The 20215-nt window shown below is 44.8% G+C and overlaps 1 long non-coding RNA gene across 7 annotated transcripts in view; it reads right to left on the bottom strand.

The window, feature by feature from the left end:
* The window catches only part of LOC137146924 (uncharacterized), a 29767-nt gene extending 12813 nt beyond the window's left edge, over positions 1-16954 (bottom strand). For 5 of the 7 annotated variants that reach the window (XR_010918095.1, XR_010918088.1, XR_010918100.1 and 2 more), the window contains exons 1-3: positions 15276-15482; positions 12451-12552; positions 5147-5350 (exon numbers count right to left, since the gene is read on the bottom strand). This is a non-coding gene — a long non-coding RNA (uncharacterized lncRNA). Of the gene's footprint in view, positions 1-5146; positions 5351-12450; positions 12553-15275; positions 15483-16224; positions 16753-16908 lie in introns of those variants that run through there. The other 2 variants (XR_010918089.1, XR_010918094.1) reach the window with 2 other exon arrangements.
* Positions 16955-20215: the final 3261 nt, after the last annotated feature.

The following is a 20215-nucleotide window of genomic DNA, read 5'->3' as shown; positions in this document are numbered from 1 at the left end:
TCATCTGCAAACTTGCTGAGGGTGCAATCCACACCATCCTCCAGATCATTAAAGAAGATGTTGAACAAAATCGGCCCCAGCACTGACCCTGGGACACTCCGCTTGTTACCAGCTGCCAATTAGACAACAAGCTGTTGATCACTACTCATTGAGCCCAGTGATCTAGCCATCTTATAGCCCATTCATCCAACCCATACTTCTTTAACTTGCTGATAAGAATACTGTGGGAGACTGTATCAAAAGCTTTGCTAAAGTCAAGGTATATCACACCCAACGCTTTCCCCAAATCCACAGAGCCAGTCATCTCATCATAGAAGGCAATCAGGTTGGTCAGACATGACTTGCCTTTGGTGAATCCATGCTGACTGTTCCTGATCACCTTCCTCTCTTCCAAGTGCCTCAAAATGGATTCCTTGAGGACCTTCTCCATGATTTTTCTGGGGATTGAGCTGAGGCTGACTGGTCTGTAGTTTCCTGTATCCTCCTTCTTCCCTTTTTTAAAGATGGGCACTATAGTTGCCTTTTTTCAATCATTCGGGACCTCCCCCAATCGCCACGAGTTTTCAGAGATAATGGCCAGTGACTCTGCAATCACATCAGCCAACTCCCTCAGCATTTGGAGATGCATTGCATCCGGCCCCATGGACTTGTGCATATCCAGCCTTTCTAAATAGTCCTGAACCTGTTCTTTCAGCACTGAGGGCTGCTCACCTCTTCCCCATTCTGTGCTGCCCACTGCTGTAGTTTGGGAGCTTATCTTGTCTGTGAAGACAGAGGCAAAAAAAAACATTGAGTACTTCAGCTTTTTCCACATTATCTGTCACTAAGGGTTTGTCTACACTGATGACGGCAAATTTGCCGCCATCAGATACATCTCTCCGGATCAATTGAGCAGTAGTGAAGACCCACTCAACTGATCCGGAAGTCAATCAATTAAAACAACCTCCACAAAAAGTGTAGTGCTGCCTCGATGGGTACGCATTTCCCGTTGGTGCAGCACATTAGAGACAGCATGCTAAACGGAAGTTACAAAGTCAACAGGAGTTACACAAGCTACTCTGAGTAACTTGCGTAATTCCCATCGACTGCTGCCGAATTTCACCGGCAGCATAAAACAGGCCTAAGGTGCCTCCCCCATTCTGTAAGGGGCCCACAATTTCCTTGACCTTCTTCTTGTTACTAACATACCTGTAGAAACCCTTCTTATTACCCTTCACATTCCTTGCTAGCTGCAACTCCAACTGTGCTTTGGCCTTCCTGATTTCACTCCCGCATATTTGAGCAGCATTTTTATACTCCTCCCTGGTCATCTGACCAAGCTTCCATTTCTTGTACGCTTTCTTTTTGCGTTTAAGCTCATCAAAGACTTCTTTGTTAAGCCAAGCTGGTTACGTGCCACATTTGCTATTCTTTCTGCACAACGGGATGGTTTGTTCCTGCACCCTCAATAAGGTTTGTTTAAAATACAGGCAGCTCTCTTGGACTCCTTTCCCCCTCGTATTAGCCTCCCAGGGAATCCTGCCTGTCAGCTCACTGAGGGAGTCAAAGTCTGCTTTTCCAGGAAGTGCTCAACGTGTGCCAATACTAATGACCAAATGTTTCTCAGCTTCAGGATTGCCAAGACAGTAGTCTACCACCAAGGGCCTGTTGGCTGGACTTTAGTGGGAAAGAAACAAACTGTTACTATAAACATTATGTTCATTGTGACAGGAGAGTCACAGTGCAGCACTCAAAGGTTAGCATAGGTAGGTTAGTGTAAATGTGCTTATTTTTGGTGTAAGAACTGGTTGGAATGCCAGGGCTACATTTTCCAGTGCCCTGAGCCTTTAGAATCATACTGGGTTGCACCAACAGTCCATCTAGGGGTATGTCTATACTGACGGCAGCAAGGTTTGTTTGTCGGCAAAGATCGATCTTTCTGGATTGATTGAGCAGTCAGTTTAGACCCGCTCAATCGATCAGGAAGTTGACGCTGGTAATCGACCGCTTCAAGTGGCATAGCGCTGCGTCGACGGGAACGCATTTCCTGTCGGCACACTGCAGTGAAGACGGCACGCAGAAGGGAAGCACGGCAGTCGATGGGAGTTATGCAAGCTACTCTGTGTAGCTTACATAACTCCCGTCGACTGCTGCCAAATTTCCAGGTAAGTGTAGACCAGGGCTAGTCCAGTATTCTGTCTTCTAACAGTGACCAATGCCAGGTGCTTCAGAGGCAATGAACAAAACAGGGCAATTTCAAGTGATCCATTTCCTCTCATCCAGTCACAGCTTTTGGTCTTGAGAGGTTTAGGGACACCCAGAACATTGGGGTTGCATCTCTGACCATTTTGGCTAACAGCCATTGATGAACCTATCCTCCATGAATTTATCTAATTTTTTTGTGAACCCAGTTATACTTTTTGCCTTCACAACATCCCATGACAAGAAGTTCCACAGGTTGACTGTGTATGGTGTGAAATACTTCCTTTTGTTTGTTTTAAACCTGCTGACTATTAATTTCATCAGGTGACCCCTAGTTCTTTTGTTATATGAAGGGGTAAATAATACTTCCCTATTCATTTTCTCCACATCATTCAGGATTTTAGAGATCTCTATCCTATCCTCCCCTTTGTCATCTCTCTTCTAAGATGAACAGTCCCAGCCTTTTTACTCTTTCCTTGAATGGAAGATGTTCCATCCCCCTAAACATTTTTGTTGCCCTTCTCTGGACCTTTTCCAATTCTAATATATCTTTTTTGAGATGGGGTGACCAGAACTGCAAGCAGTATTCAAAGTGTGGGCAAATCGTAGATTTATATAAGAGCATCATGATATTTTCTGTTTTTTAATCTATTCCTTTTCTCATGGTTCCTAACATCGTTAGCTTTTTGGACTGCTGCTGTACGTGGAGCAGATGTTTTCAGAGGATTATCCATGATGACTCCAAGATCTCTTTCTTGAGTCAGGTGATTTAGACCTCATTATTTTTTTCCAGTATGGATTATTTTGCATTTATTAACACTGAATTTGATCTGCCATTTTATTGCCCAGTCATGCAGTTTTATGAGATCCCTTTGTAATTCTTCACAGTCAGCTTTGTACTTAACTATCTTGAGTAATTTTGTATAATCTGCAAATTTTACCACTTCACTGTTCATCCCCTTTTCCAGATGAATATCCTGAATAACATAATCTCAGTGCAGATTCTTGGAAGATCCCACTATTTTCCATCTCCCCATTGTGAAAACTGACCATTTATTCCTATCCTTTGTTGTCTACATTTTAACCCGTTACTGATCCACAAGAAAACCTTCCCTCTTACTCCATGGCTGCTTACTTTGCTTAAGAGCCTTTGGTGAAGGACCTTGAAAGTCCAAGTATACTGGATCAACTGGATCACCCTTGTCCACATACTTGTTGACATCCTCAAAGAATTATAATAGATTGGTGAGGCATGACTTCCCATTACAAAAGCTGTGATGACTCTTCTCCAACATACCATGTTCACCTAAGTCTTGGATAATTTTGTTCTTCACTACAGTTTCACTCAGTTTGCCTGGTACTGAAGTTAGGCTTACCAGTCTGTAATTGCTCGGACACTTCTGGAGACTTTTTTAAAAATCAGTGTTACATTAGCTATCCTTCAGTCATCTGGTACAGAGGCTCATTTAAGTGATAGGTTACATACCACAATTAGTAGTTTTACAATTTCATATTTGAGTTCCTTCAGAACTTTTGAATGAATACCATCTGGTCTTGGTGTTTCATTACTGTTTAATTTATCAGTTTGTTCCAAAACATCTTGTACAGTACACCCTCACTGTAACAAACCCCTGGGGATCCAAGCCATTTGTTCAGTAATAGCCAGGGGTTTGTTATAGCAAGGGGCGTGGGAATAGCTCCTTCAGCCCCAGCAGAGACACTTAGTCCCCCACCACAGCTGACGGGGCTGGAGGTGGGATCCAGGGACCACGTTCACCTAGCCAAGGTTCACTACTGCAGAGGGTGTTACAGTGAGGGTCTATTGTACATAAACTTAAGTACACTGACACAGGGTGAGCTGTCTCTTTAAGAGGGTTTGGGTCCAGCCTCACCTGTGCCTAGTTTACCATCCAGATCACTGGAGAGAAACCAGAAAGCATGTGATTGAGAGCCAGGCCTGCTGGGAGTTACAAAGAGCAGACTGTGCTTGGTAAAGAGAAAGCTAGCAAGCTCTCCAGAAGTGGGGTCTGGTGAAGGACCACCAGAGACTCTTCTGTTGTGTGAGGGCCAGTGAAGAGACCATGGACAGCAGCCTGACAAACAGCAGGCTATGAAGAAAGTGGTTGAGGGAAAGTGAAACAGTGGGTTGAGGGCCAAAACCCAGAGTGAAAAAAGAGCCCAGGTTCTGCCACAACCCTCTCTAGGGATGGTGGGTATGAACTCCTGCACTGAGGACAAAAAGTCACAACTGAGCCCTATGAAGGGTAAAGAAAGATTTGAACTATTGAGCCCTGGGAAGAGTCAAAGAATTATTCAGAACCCAGAAAGGGCTGGAAGGACTTATTTGTTTAGGTTGACTTTTGGCTGTCTCCCAAAGAGAAGGACTTTGACTTTTGACCAGAGGGTCAAAAGCATCCCTGCACCAGCAGTGTACAAGCTCACTGATAGTGGGGAAACTGAGGTAGCAGATGTGCCTCATAATTAGGGAGTGATAAGCTGCTGTTACAACTGTCCACAGGAGGGCTGTAGGTGGAATCAGATTATTCAACATTATACTTCACACACACGAAACCAAGGAAGTTACAAGATCTGCAAGTCAGCTAATTAAAGATTCAAAGGATTAACTGGAATTAAAAATTGTTCAAATTTGTTCCACTGAAACAATCCTAGCGTGGAAAAGAATCAGTCCAGAGTAAAGATGACCCCTTGATAAACCACTCAAGGGGTCATCTGAATCCAAGAACACATCCTGGGCTCTATCTACCCAATTCAAAAGCTCAAATACACACTGGGAAATGCCAAGGTAAGCATCTTCAGAACAGAAACTAGTCTGACACCCTTTAAAGCTATTTTTACAAAATCTATATTAGCAGTGTTAATTCTGGCTACAAACTACCACTGTGAGAGGAAGATGGAGCACTAATTAATGCATTTAACCCATTTCAACTGAAAGTGGAATACTTACAGGCTTATTTCCAAAACTTCCTATGTCTCTGGGCCAGGGTGACATCAGCAAGATATCGACACCGTTGAATTTTGCAGTAGATAATAAAGATATTTTAGTTCCACCACATCCTTGGAGCAGGAAGAGCTAGCTAAGTCAGGGATTCTATACCATGCAGATAGGGAATCCACAGTCCTGAGGTGCTACTGAAAATACCTTTGTAACCTGTATTAAAACACAAATGAAATTAAGTATTGTAGGAAACTACTAAATTGTGTCATGCTAACCAGAGGCCAAATTATGCAGTCCTTGCTTATTTATTCAGTGTTTGCTTACAGGGAAACTCATTCACTGTGGTAATACATTAATTTCAGTCAGGATTCCAGGATTCAGCTCATTGACTTGAAACCCTTCCTATAAAAAAGCAAAGTTTCAGACAATGCCCCAATTTACTCTCTTCTGCCTTCTCCCTCAAAAAACAAACAAAAAGCCCAACCACATTACTGTCAAACATCCCATATAAGGGCTGAACAGTTCAGGCTGTATGACAAAATTAATTAAACTAACATGCAAAAATTAAAATCTTATGGTTGAGAATTTAATGACAAGGCAGGAAATTCAGAAATAAGGTTTCCAAACATCTTAACTCTGCCCCTTGTACATATTCATTGCTACAGAACCTTTCATTATATGCTTACACAAGGAGTAACATTCAATGCTAAATGCACATCTGAAGGTCGGGGACAGGGAGAAAAAAGATGCATTTCCATTCCAATTAAAATGTACTGTTTGCCAAATACTATCTGACACAGCCCAGTGCTACATGATCATCTGAGATGTTTCGCTGTGAAAAACACAGAAGGGTGCAAAGTCAGACACAACTAGAATGGAAATCTACATTAGCTGAAGGCTAAGATTTAGAATTCAGATACTCTGACAGGCACTACATAAAAACCTAAAATAGATTAGACTGCAATGTTAACTTGTCCAATTAAGCTATAATCCTGCAAATACTTAAGCACATGATTAACTTTAGATAAGTGAACAGTCCCACAGTAATCAAAAGGACTAATCACCTGCTTAAAGTTAAGCACATACACAAATGCTTGCAGGATCAAGGCTTTAGCTCTTATATTTGTAAGATCATCAGAGCAAGGTTGTTTCTTCAGTGCCTAGCAGGAGGCCCCAGTCTTGATTGGGAAACGTGTGCAACTATATTAAAATTGGAATATAAGTAGGTGATAATAGTTTCCACAATACTTAAGGTCAAAATAATGGTTTTCCATTCTCATCACCTCCCTTGTTGGCTGCTCAGAATTTTCTCAAATGTTCTATCACTGATTTTTTCCACTTTCTCTCATCTGAATAAGAGTTGCTGTAGTTTTTGTTGGTTTTTCTTGTCTTGTCTTTTTTTTTTTTTTTTTTGGCTGGGGGGGGTGCAATAATGGCAATAAAATCTATTTCATCACTTGAATTAGGTTGATTTTAGATTTTAAAAAGTCTGGTGCTAACTGATTAAAGTATGGCTTGTTCATAAATCTTATTGAAACTTGACACATAGGCCTTGTCTACATCAAAGAGTCTATCTGTGTCATATGGATATTTAATCTGATATTATGTCCATGCTTTTAAAGCTGCACCACTGCAAGGCAGACCTGTGTATCACCTAATGTCCACACTGATGCCATGCAGCACTGGTATCTAGGTACATATCCCAGAGGTCCTGATCATGTACCTCATCCAGACACGAATTGACAGAGTTTAAGATCACTGTCATGCATCCAAGGAGGCATCCAGGAAGTGATGGGTTTTTCCACAGGAATTCATACAAGGAAGCAATGCTTGTTTTTTTAATTGGAGTCATCAGCTTTTGATTCAAAGCAGTCATCTAACTTTGCCATCCCGAGGTTCCAAGGTATGATCTATTCTTGGAGGAGGGTTAGGGACACAGAAGAGGTGCACAGGCATCTCCTGAGGTTGGTATGTGCATTCTAGTTCACCAAAGAGCGTCATTTGAGGTTTCAAATAAAAGCTGATTTCACATTGATCATCAATATAATTGTGAAATGCCTGTACAGTTGTGTAAGGAGTTGTATATATATGCTTAAAATTGTTAGATCTGTGTTTAGAGACTTGTTACCAGCAAAGGTGAAAAACAGATTTCCTGTCAGACAAGAAATGTTTATCTATCTATCTGGCAGTTTACATGTAACTTAAGTATTGTATAGTTCACAATGGGACTCCTATCACCAATCTGAGCTGAATGTTAATAAAGAACTGTTAGAACTTCAAAGAAATAAACTAACAGGAAAAGAAAAACAGTGGGGTGCAGGGAGAGCGAGAACCCTATCTTGAGGAGGCAGACCTATCCTTGCTTACAGACAGCCCCGCAACCTGAAGCAAATATTCACCAGCAACCGTACACCATACAAGAAGAACACTAACCCAGGAACATACCCCTGCAACAAACCCCATTGCCAGCTTTGCCCACACATCGACTCTAATTACACCATCACGTCCTAACCACATCAGCCCCACCATAAGGAGCTCATTCATCTGCACATCTACTAATGTAATATATGCCATCATGTGCCAGCAATGCCCTTCTGCCATGTACATTGGCCAAACCAGACTGTCACTACGCAAAAGAATAAATGGACACAAATCAGACATAAAAAATGGTAACATCCAGAAACCAATCGGAGAGCACTTCAATTCCCCAGGACACTCTGTGGCTGACTTGAAAGTTGCTATACTTCTACAAAAACACTTCAAAAACAGACTTCAAAGAGAAACTTCACAACTGGAACTCATATGCAAACTTGACAATTAAACTGGGTCTAAACAGGGACTTGGAATGGTTCTCTCATTACAAGAATTGTCACTTTTCACACATTCTCACCTCCTAATCAATGGTTGTGAATAGGCCTCCACTACTCTAACTGAATGGACTCTGCTCATACCTAACTTCCCCATTGTTGTTCCTTACCCTTAGATGTGTATATATACCTCCTCTCTGATTTCTATTCCTTACATCTGACGAAGTGGGTTACAGCCCATGAAAGCTTATGCCTGCAGAAATTAAATTTGTTAGTCCTTAAAGTACTACAGGACTCTGTTGTTTTTGCTGTATACAGACTAACACGGCTACCCCTCTGGAACTATCTTGAGGAGTACATCAAAGGTTTGCTCTACTTATCTACTATATCTGGAAGACAAAGAAGACACCTGAGGACCCTTCACTGAGGAAGTAAAGACAGTAAATTTGCTTCATGAAAAAAGGACCTCAACCGGCTTTGCTGAAAACGCAGGAGAGAATTTTGGTAAGATAAAATTATTTAGCCAAGAGGTAAATCTGTTAGTTAAGTTTAGTCTCTAAAAAACATGTTATAATTTAGTTTTATATGTAACCATTTATTTCCAGTATTCTTACTCTCTATTACTTGAATCTCTATTCTTTGAAAATAAACTTCTCTTTATTTTTACTATAAATATAACTGCTGTGGTGTTAAACAAAATGGTGATGCTGACTTGAATCTTGCAAACTAGTGTGTTCTGTTCCTTGGAGAATAGCACCGTGAGGAACTTAGGGCCTGATGGACTAACTTAAATGAGGGACAACCCACTATTATGGACCTATGCACTCCGCCTTAACTACTTCCCTCATAAGCCCCACACCAAGTGCTGTTCCCTCATTATCAATCCCTTGTACTCCTATCCATCAAAACCATCACCTCCCCCATCCAGGATACTGCAGATTATCCTCTCGTTGTACTCCCCGATTCCCAACCAAAATTCTGTACCCCCCGATAATCTCTACACTATGTCTGGATCTTCAGTAACTATTTCGCTTCAACTCTGTACCGTAACCTTTTAAACATTATCTTCAATAAAATTTTTAATTCTGTAGAGCATTCAGGTGATAAGGGCCTGGGCACTGCAGGGAACACTCCAAGGGCTTGGGGCTTGGTGTGGGCCTATCACTACCTGTTCAGTGAAAGTTAGGTCTCTGGAGGCATGAAGAATAGTGCTTGTGTTCCCAGCTGGTGGCCTCAGGGACCTCATCCACAGCAAGTACAGACAAGACTGCATCATGCAAAAGGCTGGCGGTGGGGAGGTGCCTCACAGCCCTGTGTACCCCTGGAAAGCATCTCAAGGGCACACCATGAGAACAAAGCAGTAGGACAAGATTGTGCTCAACAGCTAGGGCTACCAACAATGGCAGCACTCCAGGCTGTGGAAAGAGACTTTACTGGAACTCCATACTGTGCTTGTCCCAACTTTGCAATGCCAGAGAAGCAGAGTGAGAGTTTCCATTATGCATGAAAAAGTGAGTGGAGATCATCCTGTAGAAGCTGACTGTGACAGAGTGAATTGCCACTTTGGGGAGGGGGAAGCAGCTGACTCCAATTAAGCAGTCCTCTCAGAGGCTGTTAGGAACAGAAGAGGTCTGGGCCTACAAGGCCAGACCCTGTTCATTCCAAGGATGCGGTTTACAGAAGCTGGGAGGCTGGGGAAAAGCACCTCCAGAAAGAGGTAGCTGGGAAAAGGTACTAAGTTTAGGAAGAGCTGGGTATAGGCTAGGGCCTATCTTCCCAAGAAGAGTGGACTTGCCATACAGACAAGAACTAAGGGGAAGTGGGATGAAAGACTGTTGGGTTCGGATGATTAGCTAAATTTTAATACACCCCTTTTTTATTAGTACATTAATGATTGTCCGCTGAATTCCTTGGGATTGGTGAAAATCCACCAGTTGCCACTAGCTGAGAGTCTGTTTGGAGTTAGCACATCCACTGCAGATGCTGTCATGCTAAAGGTGTGGAAGGCTATCACTATGTTTCTGCTCCATGTGATTAAAGTGGTAAGTAATCAGGACATCCCTGTAGACTATAAACAGTTAGGGTCCCCAAATTGTGCAGGAGCAATTGGTGGAACTCACGTGCATGTTCTGTGCCCTCCTGCCTAAGCATCTCAGCACATGAAGGGATAAGGGTGCTATTCCACCGTGTCAGAGGGCTTGGTGTATCACTGCAAGCCATCAATTAAAGTCACTGTTGGGCAGCTGGCACAAAGTGTAAAATTTCAAGATATTCAGAAGCTCTGTTATGTTCCAAATGGGGCAGGCACTTCAGTAACTCAGAGAGACCACTCTCATGCACAGCCATAGCTACATTATTTAAGCACTAATAGCAGCATCTACATGAACCTGAAAGGAAGCTCCCTAAACCCTCAAACTAGCATAAAGCCCCAATAAGTATATTTTAAAAACAAAAATATGCTAACTGGCTGCAGAGGGGTCCTCTTGTCTCCCAATCCCACTGCCTAGAAAGGTTGGCCTACCATAGATTAAGGCCAGAAAAGACCATTATGATCATCTTGTCTCACCTTCGTCAAGGTCTGAACTAGCCAATGATGGGCGTAGGTGGAGCAGGGGCTGCCACCATGCCACCACCATAACCACAAGTAGCCCTCTGTGGGATCAGGGCTGACAGCCCCAACTGGGCAGCAAGGGATGGCAGGGCATCCATGCTGCTGCCATGGTCTTAGGTGGGCAGCAAGGGGACAGGCAAGGCAACGCAGGGCTGCCTTACCACCACCATGGCCCCAAATGGCCAACAGGTGGCAGGGTTGTTGTGCTGTCACTAGGGACCTAATTGGCTATTGGGGAGGGCTGGGGCTGCCATACTACAGTCTGCTCTGACCAGCAGGACAGGGTGGGGCTGTGTTTTAATACAACTAGATGAAAATGTACACATCCAGGAACAACTGTTTGATGGGTGAAATCTACTCTAGAAAGGAGGGAGGGTCTCTGAAAAAACCTGGGGGTCCTGGTGCATAACCATAAGTTCCCAATGTGATGCTCTGGCCAAAAGAGATAATGTCGCCTATAGATGCATAAACAGGAGAATCTCATGCAGAAGTAGAGAGTTTATTTTACCACGTCCAGGTCTGTTGTCCACAATCCAAGAAGGAGATTGATAAATTGGAAAGGGTTCAGAAAAGAACCATGAGAATGATTAAAGGATTGGAAAACATGCCTTACAGTGATAGACTTAGGGAGCTCAATCTAGAAGGTTACGGGGTGACTTGAATACAATCTAAAAATACCTACACGAGGAACAAAAATGTTGTAATTGGTTCTTCAATCTATCAAAGAAAGGTATAACACAATCCAGCAGCTAGAAGTTGAAGCTACATAAATTCAGACTGGAGGTCAGGTGCAAGCATTTTCCTAAGAGTGAGGGTAATTGACCACTTACCAAGTGTTGTGGTTAATTCTCCGTCACTAGCAGTTTTTAAATCAACATTGGATGCTTTTCTAAAAGTTCTCCTCTAGTTCAAACTGTAACTTATTCAAAGACCTATAGCCTGTTTTATTCAGGAGGTCAAAGTAGATGATCATAGTGGTCCCTTCTGGCTTTATAATCTATGAATCCCTAAGATTCTATTTTTCAGACTACCTGAGAAGTAGTGTTCTAGATAGGAGTCCAACAAGCATTTTCTCTGCTTAGTACTATCATACCATCACCACCACTAGAGGGCCTCTGTTACTATATTACAGACTCACACAGAGGTTATATCTACAAAGCAAAAGCTGAGCGTGTGAAAACTAGCTTACCTGAGCTAGCTTGAATCCAACAAATATGAGTGACAATAGTAATGAAAACAGTGCAGGGCAGGGTTCAATAAGGGTAGTACAAGCCCAGCTTGGCCTTAGGTATGTAATCTGATGCTAGCCCACTCTGAAGTCTGTGCTGCACTGTCTTCACTTCTATTGTTGCTCGCACTAGCTGGATTCATGCTCATTCAGGTAGATTAATTCAGGCTGCAGTTTTGCTATGTGGACATATCCTAAAACAAATGCTTAGCTGAATTAGGAAGGAAAATTCTTATTGCACATATGAAATGCATATTGTTCTTTTGCCAGTAACTTACTCCCCAATTTTTTCCCCAGAGTTGGCAACTTGACAACTTTATTGAAATTTGTCCAAAAAGCTAAGTTTGGTAACCCAAATGGCTCTGAAGAACTCAAAGGCTGAAAGTGTCGTAATGTGCAAAAGATGTCTTTTTATGTTGCTCACCTAAATAAAAAAGTAGAATGGATTTTACTAGTTTTCAAAAACAATTCATCTTGGGCCTGAGACTCAGTATAAGAGATCAGCAGATATGATTTCTGGAAGATGGTATCAACAAGTGAAGGAGGGGTTTGGAATGCAAAGGGCATCATAACCTTGATTAAGGCACAAACTACAGCAAGATTTTAATACTCCCATTAAGACAAACACATCAGATTCACATCACAGAAATAAAATCTATACCATTACCTAAGTATGTAATGTTTTCAGCTACTTCACAATCACTGACATCTGGAAAATAATGTACAGTTTCCTGGTTATTGGCACCCAACATATAGGTTGGAATAGGATCTGGAGAAGAAACACATGATTAGTTCACTTCATTTCAGAACTTGATATTTATTCGATATAAACATTCACTACACAAAGAAAATGTATTATATTTAGGAACCAGAAAGCAAGTCTGTTAGATCTTGCCTGTTTCACTGAAATTTATTAACAACCAGTTAACTAAAGCCAAAAAAAAAAAAAAACCCTAAATTGAACATACTATACCAGCATACCTAGGGAGGTGGTGGAATCTCCATATTTAAAGGTTTTTAACATGCAGCTTGACAAAGCCCTGGCTGGGATGATTTAGCTGAGATTAGCCCTGCTTTGAGCAGGGGGTTGGACTAGATGACCTCCTGAGGTCCCTTCCAATTCTAATCTTCTATGATTCTATATGCTGTAAAGTATTGATTTATTTTTAATTGGGTGGATTTCAAGTTCACTGTGTCCCTTAAAAACATCTATGCTGACACCGCCTACAAGTATGGTACAAATTGGATGTGTTTAAGCATAAAGAACTGTGATTAAGAGTCTCAAGGCTCCTGGGGAGTGCACAAAATTGTTATAACAACAATTTACGAGATTACTAGGACACCAAGAAGTGCTGCTATCTGCGATCCATCAGATGTGTGTTTGCTTGGGTCATTTTGATGGGGCAAGGCTACTGCCTTTTTAGACATTCCTTTTCTGGGGGGGATTGAACCTTGGTTTCTTGCTTAAGCATGCAGCCTGAACAGCTTGCAGGGAAGGGACAGATGGCACCATCACAGCTACCACCACCTGCTCAGCCCTCAAGATCTACCATCACGTTTTCAGTAATTTTCTTGATACATTTTAATGGTGGTTGTTACAACAGGAGTAGGGTCCATAACCTACTTTACCTGAACCTCAGACCACATTTAACTGTTTACTGTTACCACACTAATTGTTGGTTTTAAAACACCTTAGACACCCACTGTTAGAACAGCATCAGTTTGAGCTCTCAAGTTCTGTTAAAATCTCATCCTGTGTTTTTTCTCAAGACATACATAAAGGAGAAGAGAGAAAAGAATAGATAGAGATAGGAAAAATGCAGCTTTTGTCTCTTGGTTGCAGTTCAGTAGCTGGAAAACCAAAGGCATAGTAATACAACTCAGTTAGCCACTCCAGGTTCCTGACTTCAATCCTCTGGCTACAACTTCTCTTTTTCATAAGCAAAACTTGCAATGCTGTAGGAGGAAAAAATGCAGCCAAGGATCAGGCTGCATTGGAATAGCTTTTAGTTTGCTATTCTGGACATTGTAGAGTGTTGGAAAGGTAAATCTGTCATGGCTGGTTAAGACATTAAAGAGAGATGGAAGGAAGGAATAAAACTGACACACTAGGTAAGACGATTAGTAAGAGCCTCAGATTTATATTGCAGTTGCTCAAGACATAGCCATGAGAGTGTGAAGTTGTTTAGTTGCCTTTTCTCACAGCATCTTTCAGAATTAGGAAAAAAGCCACTGAGTCCTGTATGTTTCTCTGTCCCATTTATTTAAAAACTTTAAAACTATGTTCATTTACTACAAGAAAAAAATCTGGAAGATGTTAAAATGCACCTCAAGGAAACGCAAAAACACAAAATCTCATTTAAAAAAAAAAAACCCAGCTACTAAGCGACAACACTATACACACCTGTTACATCACTTACTACACTAAAGCATTAATTACCTCAAATATTGCATTAATAGACAAACAAACCAGAGTTCAAGTTGATGTATTGTAATTAAATATGCATTTCTTTGTTCTTGAAAATATCATCTATTTGCTCACATGGGTAGGTGCCAGATTTACAATATCTTGCAGCTATTAATTTTTTCACTTTTAAGTGGTTGGTGTTGTAAATGAAGTGACGGGTAACAATACTTGTCATTTAACTCACTTTTTTAAAACAACAAATTTAACTTACAAAACGTTTACAAGTAAAGACACCCTTCCTTTCACCCACTTTAACTTAGAGACTTAAGAACTCAGAAATGGTTGGACTTTAAGGAAAATAGTCATCTTTGTATTAACTGTCATTCAGAAATCAAAAACCAATTTTGGTAAAATAATCCAAGTTCTACATTTTGATTAATGTAGAATGAGCATGGAGGCCAAAGGCCATAATTCTTGGGTTCTATTTCTGGCTCTACCACAGACTAAGGCCAGGTCTACACTTCAAAAGGAAGGTTGACATAGCTATGTTGCTCAGGGGTGTGAAAAATCTAAACCCGAGTGCTGTAGTAAACCTCAGTGAAGACACAGATATTGTCGCTTGGGGAGGTGGTATTCTTATGACAACAGAAAAACTCCTTTTGTCAGTATAGGCTGCATCTGCACTATGGAATTATGGCAACATAGCTACAGTGCCACAGCTATGTCAGTATAGTCTCCGTAGTGTAAACATACTCTCAGTGAGTGACCTTGAACAAGTCATTGCATCTCCTTGCTTCAGTTTCCCCTCTGCAAATATGAGAGTTAGACTTACCTGTAGTATCAACTTTAAAGAGATATTGTGACCATTAATATTTGTTCAAAGTTTTAAAGAGGCAAAGCACTATGCACATGCTAAGCACTGTGTTTCTAGTTCACATTAGATTTAGAAGAATCTAAAAAATAAGCATTTGGTTTAATTTAACATTAAGGCCAGGGATTTTTTTTACTTGCCAATGGGAAGCTTTATACAGTGAAACACTTCTAATCTATTAGACCATGGTCAGAAGCAGAAATATAAATCTTACGTCAAATTCTCCACTTCCCTTCTGAACAGCTTGCACTCTGTTGAACAACATCAAATTTTCCTTCAACATCCCCACAGGCCAGTCTAGGAGAAAAATAAATGAGAAATAAGGACAAGATGACCCCATAATTAATTTCAGAGGGGTAGCCGTGTTAGTCTGTATACAGCAAAAACAAGGAGAGTCCTGTAGCACTTTAAAGACTAACAAATTTAATTTCGGCAGGCATAAGCTTTCGTGGGCTGCAACCCACTTCATCAGATGTAAGGAACAGAAATCAGAGAGGAGGTATATATATATATATATAATATATACACACACACACACACACACACACATCTAAGGGTAAGGAACAACAATGGGGAAGTTAGATAAAAGCAAAGTCCATTCAGTTAGAGTAGTGGAGGCCTATTCACAACCATTGATTAGGAGGTGGGAATGTGTGAACAGTGACAATTACTTCTTGTAATGAGAATAATTCCAAGTCCCTATTTAGACCCAGTTTAACTGTGTCGAGTTTGCATATGTGACAGCAATGCCCCTCTGCCATGTACATTGGCCAAACCAGACTGTCACTATGCAAAAGAATAAATGGACACAAATCAGACATAAAAAATGGTAACATCCAGAAACCAGTCGGAGAGCACTTCAATCTCCCAGAACACTCTGTAGCTGACTTGAAAGTTGCTATACTTCTACAAACTTCAAAAACAGACTTCACTGTGGATTAAAACCTCTACAAAAAGTTACATTATACTGTGCATGCCTGCAAAGTGCAATTTTCTGTTGGGAGGTATTAAAAAACAAAACACTGCAAGAAATTTTCATGGACAGAAATCAGGGTTTAGACTGGAAACATTTAGGCAACTTTAACTTTTGAAAGAGGTCACCAGTTTTCCAGTTCTCATCATAGTAGGCAGCAGCAGCAAGGCTGATTAACGCGTTTACACACTTTCCACTGTGAATCCTGTTTTCCAACAACTGTCTGAAAGCGTCCCCTCTGGCACACAGCCTCTCCCTGCCGGGCCGGCTGGCTGGAGCGCGCTCGTCCAGGGCCCACCTGCTGGGCCGGTCACAAGGAACCAGGACAGGCGACAGAGAATGTCCGGACTGGGGCTGGGGAGCAGACAGCACGAACGGCCCCCGCACAACGGCCCAGCCCGCCCCCCGCATCCCCTGGCGCTGGCGGGGGTGTCACAGCTCGATCGAGGGCCCGGCCCAGGGCTGAAAGCAGAGGGCACCACAGGCCCGGAAACAGAAACACCCGCGGCTCCAGCCACTGCTGAGCCCGCCCGGCCGCCGCTTCCCGCCGAGTCCGGCTCCACCCGTGGCACCGCACAGACGCCTGCCTGCCTGCCTGCCCGCCCGCACCCCCCTCCGAAGCCCGGGACGGGGCAGGCGAGGCAGGGCCTAGCGCGGACATGCCGGAACGGGCCGCGGCGCGCAGCATCATGGCAACATAGCCCTGTCCCCGGCTCACCCCCCACACAACACCACAACCCTCCCCTCACCCCCTCTGACCGAGTGTGCATCAATCAAAGCCTTCCCCTGCATCAACAGCCCCGCTCGCCATGAGCGTCACCCAAAACCTTCCCCTGGAACCAACCAACTCCAACCACCAGCCCCGCAACCTCACCTCAGGCGTTACTAAAACCGCTCCCCGCGCGCTCGCTGACCGTGTGCAGCAGCCTAACCCTTCCCCACAGCCACACTCACTCTGTACATCGTTCCTCCAGTTCTCCATTCACAGAGCGCTACACGCTGATTTGTGTATGTATGTGTCTCTGTCGCAGACACCGTTTTCCCTCATACAATATCTTTGGGAGCTATATTGTTACATTGAAAGCATGAAAAAAAATCGAAGAGTCATGGGCCACACACTATGAACTATAGAATATCCATAGCTCTTCTTATCACAGGGGCGCAATTCATTGCAAAATCCCAAGCCTGGCTTTGAAACTTAACCTCCTGGGGAACAGGCAGTGAGAAGGTTTTACCTGTTTTCAGGAGCCTGGGAGACAAAACATTTGATATAAAAGGCTGGGTTTAAGTAGGTTCAGTGCCTTTTTAGATCCAGCAAACAGACCAAACTTTTGGCCCTGGGGCCCCAACCCTTGCTGAAGGTTTAGAAGGACTTTGGCTTACCAATGGTCCATGTGGAAAATGGGCTATTTCTGGCATGTTTAATATATATTATATTATATATATATATACACACACACATTTATTGCTTTTTGTGTGCCTTCTCTGTATAGTTTTTGCACACAGAATAAATATACTTGCTGAAAAAGAGCTGTGTGGTAACTTGTAACTGCTGGCGTACACATATTGCCCTCAGCAAGACAGCAAAGCACTGGCAGGGGCACCATGAAGCAGAACACCATATCCTACCTGTCCGTTTCCAGGCTGGGCCATGGATTACAGCTGGCACTTCTGGCCACGAGGATCCTCTGCTTCCTCAATGAGGCCTATCACCCTCACCTCCCTGAACATCAGGGGCTGTAGAGTGAGTCTCTGCAGGTGCCAGGTGCTCTTCCTTCAATCAGGGATGGGGGAGGTACTCTGATCTTCCTGCAGGAGACTCATACCGATCTGGCCACTGAAGCCAGCTGGCAGCTGAAGTGGGAAGATAGGGTGTATTTCAGCTACCCCAACATGCTCTTGGGAGGGGGGGCCACCCTATTCTCCCAGACCTATGGCTCAAAGTGCTGAGGGTTGCCGAGGTCATGCTGGGATGCCTGCTGCACCTCCAGGTTTCTGTAGAAGGGCTGATTCTAAATCTGATCAACATATATGCCGTGATACCAGGCCAGGAGCAGGTGTGCTTCTACCGGCAGGCATACACCTTGCTCAGAGCTTTGGATCCTTATGAACGACTGGTTCTGGCTAGGGATTTTAACACCACCCTGGATGCGCGAGACTGCTTTGGGACAGGCTGCTGAGGACATCCTCTGAGAGATTGTCACATGTCTCTCCCTGGTGGATGTCTGGCAGGACCAGCACCCAGTGTCCAGGTGGAGGACACTTAGTTGTGCCACTCCTGGTTGGAGTGTGTTTACATCCCTCACTTCCACATCTTGTGGGCTCACTCCTCCAGCATTAGGCCAGCCCCATTCTTGGGCCACCACTTGGTGGCTGTGACGGCCTCCCTGACTCTCGAGAGGCCAGGGCCAGCCTACTGGCACTTCAGTAGCAGCCTGCTGGAGCACATGGACTTTGTAGCATCCTTCCAGGAGTTCTGGCTGTCCTGGAGGAGGCCTTTCCCTTGGTACAGAGGTGGTGAAACATGCGGAAGGTCCATGCCCGACTTTTCTGCTGCAACTACACCTGGGGGGCCAGACAGATGAGAGATACGGCAGTAGAGTAGTTGGAAGGGGAATCTTGGAGTTGGAGAAGTGCCTGGCTGCTCACCCCAGGGACCTGTCCTTCTGAACAGTGTCAGGAGAAGCAGGATGAGTTCCAGGCGCTCAAAGATCACAAGGCCTGGGGGGTGCCTTGTGGACGTGCCCCTGGAACCGGGGAGCAGTGTCTGGGTTTTCCCCTCTGGGTCTCTGGGTCCACCCCTCCCGGCTACCCCTCACCGGGAGCAGTCTTGCGCCCTTTTCAGGGCACACAGTCTACGGCCAGGCCCTCAGGCAGGGCTGGCAAGGTAAGCAGTCTATGCACCAGGCCCTCAGGCAGGGCTGGCGAGGCAAACAGTTTAAAGCCAGGCCCGCAGGCAGGGCTGGCGAGGCAAACAGTTTAAAGCCAGGCCCGCAGGCAGGGCTGGCGAGGCAAACAGTTTAAAGCCAGGCCCGCAGGCAGGGCTGGCGAGGCAAACAGTTTAAAGCCAGGCCCGCAGGCAGGGCTGGCAGGTGAGCAAGCCGCTCTCTGGAACGGCACGGCAGGGAAGGCTTCCTCACGGAGGATAGGGAAGGGGGGAGGGGGACTCAGGCCCGCCCGTCTCCACTGCGTCCCAGCCCAGGGCCCTGGCAGTGGCAACGGTGTTTGCCACTGGGTCGGCGGGGCTCCGGCCGCAACACGCCGCCCGGGTTGCCCCTGACTCAGCCACCAACGTGAGGCTATCCCTAGGCTTCTTCCTCCCTGAAACCCCCGGTACCTGCCTCCTCTGGGTCGCTGAGGTGGGATAGACCTGCTAGGACCTCCTCATCCACGGGCGACAGCTCGGGTAGCTCCATGGGCTCATCTTCGGAGGGTAGCTCCTCTAGGTCCTGCGGTCCCTAGGCCTCGGGCAGGGCCGGTAGGTTCTCGGGGTCCCAGGTTCGGCACTGCTCTGGCAGGTCTGGTTCTGGCTCCCAAGCCCCGGGTGTCTCCGGGGGGTTCTCCTCCAGCTCGTAGTCTGCGGGGAGCCCCGACGGGCCTTCTTCCGGCTCCCAGGCCGTGGGGGTCTCTGGTGGGCCCTCCAACTCCCAGGCCGTAGGGTACCTGGGGGAGGCCTCGGTCGACCCCCAGGCTGGGTTTAAGGCCGGCCACTCCCTCTCTGCCCGGCTCCCCGGCCCGGCCTTAGCTAGGAGCTCCAGAGGAAACGCATCCTTCCCCTTCGGCCGCCTCCCTCCAACTGAGCTCATCGGCCTGGCTCTTAAAGGCCTAGCTCCGCCCCCCTGCTTCCAGTCAGGTGGGGCCACTGGGGCGATGCTGCACTGTGAAAGCAAAGGGCTGGAGGGTTAAATACCACCGCATGAGGCGAGCGTTAGTCTCTTTCATCTCATGCAGCCACTTCAAGGCTGCATGGTCGGTGACCACGACAAAGGTACTACCAAGCAGGTAGTACCGGAGGGCCTCCACAGCCCATTTCACAGCCAGGGCCTCCTTTTCCACTACCAAGTAGTGTTGCTCCCGGGGGAACAACTTCCTGCTAATGTACAGGACGGGGTGTTCTTCCCCGTTAATTTCCTGGGCTAGGACCGCCCCCAGTCCCACCGTGGATGCGTCGGTCTGCACCA

Source organism: Emydura macquarii, unplaced genomic scaffold (genome assembly GCF_026122565.2).
Source record: "Emydura macquarii macquarii isolate MOO-44397 ecotype Brisbane River unplaced genomic scaffold, CSIRO-AGI_Emac_v2 contig_67, whole genome shotgun sequence".
Taxonomy (NCBI): Eukaryota; Metazoa; Chordata; order Testudines; family Chelidae; genus Emydura; species Emydura macquarii.
The sequence above is the reverse complement of the archived record's forward strand: the minus strand, read 5'-3'. Positions and strand labels throughout refer to the sequence as shown.